Raw genomic sequence first — 5,890 nt, forward strand, 5'->3', positions numbered from 1 at the left:
TTCAAGGGTAAGTACGGGTTAATTTATTTTTCTTCATATTTTCTATTTTCTTTATTATTTTGTATTATATTACAGTATTGCAATCATTTTTATATGAATATTTTTGGGTTGTGAAGCAAATCATCTGAGTTTCAATTATTTCTTATGGGGAAATTCGTTTTTGATACACAAGTGCTTTGGATCACAAACACGTTTCCAGAACGAATTATGCTCACAGACCAAGGTTTTACTGTACATCAAATCTTCCCTGCTATATCCACAGAGCATTACCAGTATCAATTATATCTATAGTTAAGTTCTGGGCTGATGAAGTTATCTTTTTGCAAGATCTTTGCGTTAGTAATCAACTGACAGAAATGTCCATCTTTGAGGAGCACCTGGGTGGCTTAGTCAGTTAAATATCAGACTCCTGAACTTGGCTCAGGTCACGATCGGATAACTGTGACATCGAGCCACATGTTGGGCTCTGCACTGGACATGGAACCTGCTTAAGATTCTCTCTATCTCTCTCTACCTCTTCCCATTGCACACTGTCTACATACATACATACATACGTAAATAAATAAATAAATAAATAAATAAATAAATAAATAAATAAAATCTTTAAAAAAAAGAGATGTCCATCTTCAATTGTTTTTGCTTTAAGCTAAATTAGCCAAGTCACACAATTTAAGAAATAGATACACCCTAGTATTATTTTAGTCATCGTTCAAACATAGAACTATAGGATATAGTCACAAAAGTAATTTTTTCTCATAAGTTTTAGTCATATGAATTCTGATGGAAATACATATTCCAATTCAAATTTCCCAGTTATGGACTGCAATCTCTTTATTCCTTTACTTCTTGCCCACCTCCTTAATATCTGTAGAGCTGTTTGCAAATTGGAAAACCAGAAACTGTAAATTCTAATCTCACCTCTACTTATACATACAAAAAACCTTTTTGAATGACTCAGAGAAGTTTTGAAGCTATTGTTATACATTGCTAAGAGCAAAAAAAATCAGATATGTTTCAAAAGAGATCAGTTGAGAGGCTATGTGGTATTGTGGTTAGAAGTAAAAACTATAATATTAAACAGATCTGGAGTCAAGTATTCATTCCACCACCTACAGATGACCTTACCTTCCTTCTTTATAAAATAAAATTAATAGGAGTGTTTACCTCAGCATTACTGTGAAAAGATCATTTATGTAAAATCTTGATGAAAACAGTTGACATAGTAAAAAAATAATCAAGCATCATTTACTAACCGTCATAATAAAATACTATAAACATGCCTTCAAAGAATAAATCATCTTATATACTCAGTCTCTCAATGAAGATATGGCTTATTATTCAAACTTCTAGTCACTCACTTCCAAACCAAAATAAGAAAGAAGGTACAATATTACAAGAATTGAAGATAAGCTCTATGGAAAGTCTTTTGATCTTGATCTAGTATCTTTAAAAACTACATTGTGAAAAACTACAATGTTTAGGGTGTCCTGTAGACACTGGCAAAAATGCTGTGTGTGTGTGTATGCGTGTGTGTGATAAAAACAAATAATTTATGCTGTTGTAGAATTTACATCAGAATATTACAATAAATATATGTTAATTAGAAGATAAATCACACAACTGTGTTTCTGAGAGATCAGTATTAATAACCTTAAAGAATATTATGAATTATCTGTAATCAATTTTTCATTGAGATCCAATGACATTTCACTGCACATAGAACCACTTTTAGGATACAATATCAACTTCTATTGATTAGTCTTAACCAATTTGGATAATATGCCTCTCAAAAGAAATATATAGGTATAGGTATAGTGTTAGGATCTAGATCTAAGGTGCACTAGGCCTGGAACACTCCATTTCTAGGCAGAAATCGCAGTACACAAGTATTTTTTCCAACCAGGTATTTGAAGTGCCTGCTATAAGAGACTTTTGAGGTAGCTGAAGTTCTTGATATGCACTTCAGAGTTATAAAGAAATGATATAATCTCAGTAGATCAAAACCTCCAAGAAACAGGCACTTTTGTCTATCCTGTTCAGTGCTGTGTCCCTTGTATGGTGAACAAATGTAGCCCACACAGGGGCTCATTAAATACGTTTTTGATGAATACATGAATCTGTACCCTCCCTATAGCCTATGAAGAGAGAGTGGCTGGTAGAAGGTGGGCAGTATCATGGCCGACTCCCTAGGATGCAAGAACAATAACAAGAGAACAAAGGCTGGCTTTAAGTGCCAGCAGGAACAGAGATATATTGGCTAAATTCTTTTAAAAGGGACAGATAGAGACAGAGAGAGAGACAGAGACAGAGACAGAGAGAATCCCAAGCAAGCTCCATGCTGAGCATGGCTCTAGCCCGCAGGTCTGATCCCAAGGTCATGACCTGAGCTGAAATCAAGAATTAGATGCTCAACTGACTGAGCTGCCTAGGTACCCCTATCTTATTGCGTTTTAGTTTTGAAAAATGCAAAGACGCCAAACACTAGCATCACTGTACTGAGGAAATTAAGAAGAAAAGAGAACGAAAGAAGCAGGTGACATAGAAAAATAACTAGCATTTTTTTTTTCAACGTTTATTTATTTTTGGGACAGAGAGAGACAGAGCATGAACGGGGGAGGGGCAGAGAGAGAGGGAGACACAGAATCGGAAACAGGCTCCAGGCTCTGAGCCATCAGCCCAGAGCCTGACACGGGGCTCGAACTCACAGACCGCGAGATCGTGACCTGGCTGAAGTCGGATGCTTAACCGACTGCGCCACCCAGGCGCCCCACTAGCATTTTTTTAATGTGTACTTCTTTTCCAGGAGCTTATCTGAGGACATTACCATTCTTTTATTTCTCATAACTAGAGAATGAGGTGGCTGCCTTCATTTTACAGATTAGGAAACTGAGGCACAGAAAGCTTAAGTGACTTGCACAAGATGACCCAATTAGGAAGTGGTGAAGCCTGGGTTTGAACTTAACGTCATCCGGCTCTAGAATGTACATTTTTATCTCATCTGTCTTCCACACATACAAAAGGTCTTCATGGTCATTGGCAAAGCCTCCCTCATAAATAGCTCACTCAGTGGGATGCAGCACTGCTTGGCATGTCCCTGTGCTTTCTGCCACTAAGTTGCCGATAGACAAAATGGTAGTGTCTCTGTCAGTTTCCTCATCAATGAACTTACTATTGTCCAGACCTATCCAGACCGCTTTGCTTGGATATTGTGTGAAATAACCAATCAATAATCGTAAAATGCTATGAAAACATAGAGTGCTAGATCCAAGTTCAATATTATTATATGAGTTTACAGTGTGACAGCACAGCCGTAAAGGTCAAAGCTATTTTGAACTGCATAGAGAAAGGCATGCTGATGTGGAATACAGAAGAAACTGTTTTTCTTTATAAAAAGGGAACTAGGAATTGAGGACATTTTAATGGAAATACTTCTCTTATTTGTAGGTTCTTTGGAGCCCCCAAACAAAAAAATTAATTGGAAGACAAAATAAAGGGAGAAGACAACACCACCGCATCAAGCCGTAGTAAAGGACAAGAGTAATGGGGTTAGGATGAGGAACTAGAGACGTTGATCTGGGAAAGTGAAAATCCATATTAAATAGACCAACATCTGCACACATTTGAAGTGTGTAAATAAAAAAAGAGGAATTCAGCCTTAAAATTAAAGGAGTGACTAGAAATAGAAAAGAAAAATGAGAGAGAGAAAGAAAAAAAAAGAAAAGAAAAAGTAAGTCATTCATACTTGGCCCTTAATAAAGAAATATTTACAGAAGCAACTCCAATTTTATTTGATCCATTTTAAAGATTGTGAGTCACTGACCAACCAGCTCTGCTGTGGTATCAGCACTGTCATACCTATGCACAATCCGGGTCATCCAGAGCCACACCTCAAACTGATGCAAATGGTCCCCACATCCAGAGTAGTTCATGGGATGTAAAAGCCTTGTCATATGGAATAGTGAAAGAAAGTCTGGAAAAGGATCCTGAAATTGTATTATCACAAAGGATCTCTGTATTTGCAGAGCCAATTTGTTACATAACTTTTCCATCTGCCTTATATAATTCCATGACTTTGTGAAATAGGTACTATATCAAACATTTGAAAATGCAGGGTTTTGGAGTAGTGGTTCTCAATTCCATGTGGATGTATACAAAACATATGTGAGAGGACTGGTAAGGTAGTTGTTGCAAAGATCTTTTTTGAAGCCTTATATGTCCAGACCTTTATATGAGATCACTCATTTTCTCCTTCAAACAATCTTATCAGTAGTTGCTCTCATTAATCTATTTCCATAGATGGAGAATCTGAGGCACAGGGAAGTTAAATACCGTGCCCAATGTCCCAGCTAGAAATGGAGAAGCCAGGAGTTCAAATCTCAAGCCTTTTCTACCAATCATTTATGAATAATTTAACTTAAAACATAGAGATGATTCAAGGTCATTTCTATAAGAAGAGCATTTTGAACATAGAATGGTGTTACCAGAGGCTGGTGGCAGGGGATGGGATAGTGATCAAAGGGTACAAACTTTCAGATAGAAGACAGACACCTTTGGAGATCTAAAGAATAGCATCGTGACTATTGTGTTCTCTGAACTTATTATGGTAATCATTCGCAATATATATGTGTATCAAACCATCACACCTTAAACCTACACAATATTATATGTCAGTTATATCTCAATAAAACTGGAAAAATAAATTCAAGATGATAATGATAATAATGTATATTTAAAGTGATCTCGAGTGGTCTTACCACACACACACACACACACACACACACACACACACACACACACGAGACAAAAAACGATAAAAGGCAGCTATGTGAAGTGATGGATATATGAATTAGTTTGATTTGGACAATCATTCACAATGTATGTGTATATCAAAACATCATGTTGTATACCTTAAATATATACAATTTCTATTTGCCAAGAATAAATAAAAAAATGCATGAGAAAGCTTGTCATTAGAAGTGAGAAACTTTATTCTTTTTATCTCCTTAAACTTGTATTTCTGTTCCACTTTCTCCATAAAATTTTCTCTTGTTATATTTTTATTAATAAAATATATTTATCTATAACAATATCAGATTTTTAAAAAGGAGAATACCATTTACACTTCATTCAAGTATGCTTATCTGAGTAGGAGGTTAAGCTAGGAATTATCCAAATCCAGCGGAATTATCCTAGGATAATTCTTTATCCATCGTTTTATGGAATAAAGTCCAGGAACCTCTGGTGCATAAAAGCAGAAAATACTTTTATTTCAGAGACAGCATTTTCATATTATTAAAGTCTCTTTACCAGTAAAGAAACATTATCATCCTTAACTGAGGTCCTCCAGTCTCCCGTACCAAAAGTGAGACCTTAATGTTTCAAAGGAATCTTAATTCAAGAGCACGGCCACTGCTCTGAGGGTTGTGTCTACAGTCCCTGCTTTTAGTTTTGTTCTTGAGCCTCTGTACTCAAAAATATGTTTCCTTAGTCCATTTCCCATTCTCAGACCCATCCTTCCAAGATCCTCCAGATCTGCACAGATGTTTGCATCTTGAATTGTCACCCGCTACATCTCTGGATTGGTTGCAGCCACCATATCCAATGTTATCCTGGTACCATATGCTGGAATTGACACAGATCCTAAGGTCTTTTTGCCCAGCATTTCCTAAAAAATCCTAAACGCTTTTTTGTTCCCATCAACCGAACCCTTCCATTCTCAAACATTTCTTCACGTGTTTCGGGGGAAAAGTAAGTTTCTCCTTGCATGAAAAGCCGGTAAGATGTGAAATAAATCTTGTAGTTCCCAACTAATATGTTTCGAAATAGCTGAACAGTTCCCTGACTTCAGCGTACCAACCAGAGGCTTCACCTGGTACAGTGCAAGAGACGT

This window comes from Herpailurus yagouaroundi, unplaced genomic scaffold, assembly GCF_014898765.1.
Source record: "Herpailurus yagouaroundi ecotype Mexico unplaced genomic scaffold, PumYag 141, whole genome shotgun sequence".
NCBI lineage: Eukaryota > Metazoa > Chordata > Mammalia > Carnivora > Felidae > Herpailurus > Herpailurus yagouaroundi.